Genomic DNA, 243 nt, shown 5'->3' with positions numbered 1-243 from the left:
GACAAATAGACTTCAAACCAAAATTAATCGGGAATTATACACTATATAACATATGTTAAACAAAGCAAAATCCACAAAAAATATATTCCATCTCTGTCTTAGTCAGGGTTTCTATTCCTGCACAAACATCATGACCAAGAAGCAAGTTGAGGAGGAAAGGGTTTATTCGGCTTACACTTCCATGCTGCTGTTCATCACCAAAGGAAGTCAGGACTGGAACTCAGACAGGTCAGAAAGCAGGAG

The sequence above is a fragment of the Mus caroli genome, chromosome 2 (genome assembly GCF_900094665.2).
Source record: "Mus caroli chromosome 2, CAROLI_EIJ_v1.1, whole genome shotgun sequence".
Lineage (NCBI taxonomy): Eukaryota > Metazoa > Chordata > Mammalia > Rodentia > Muridae > Mus > Mus caroli.
This window is presented reverse-complemented; position numbering follows the sequence as displayed.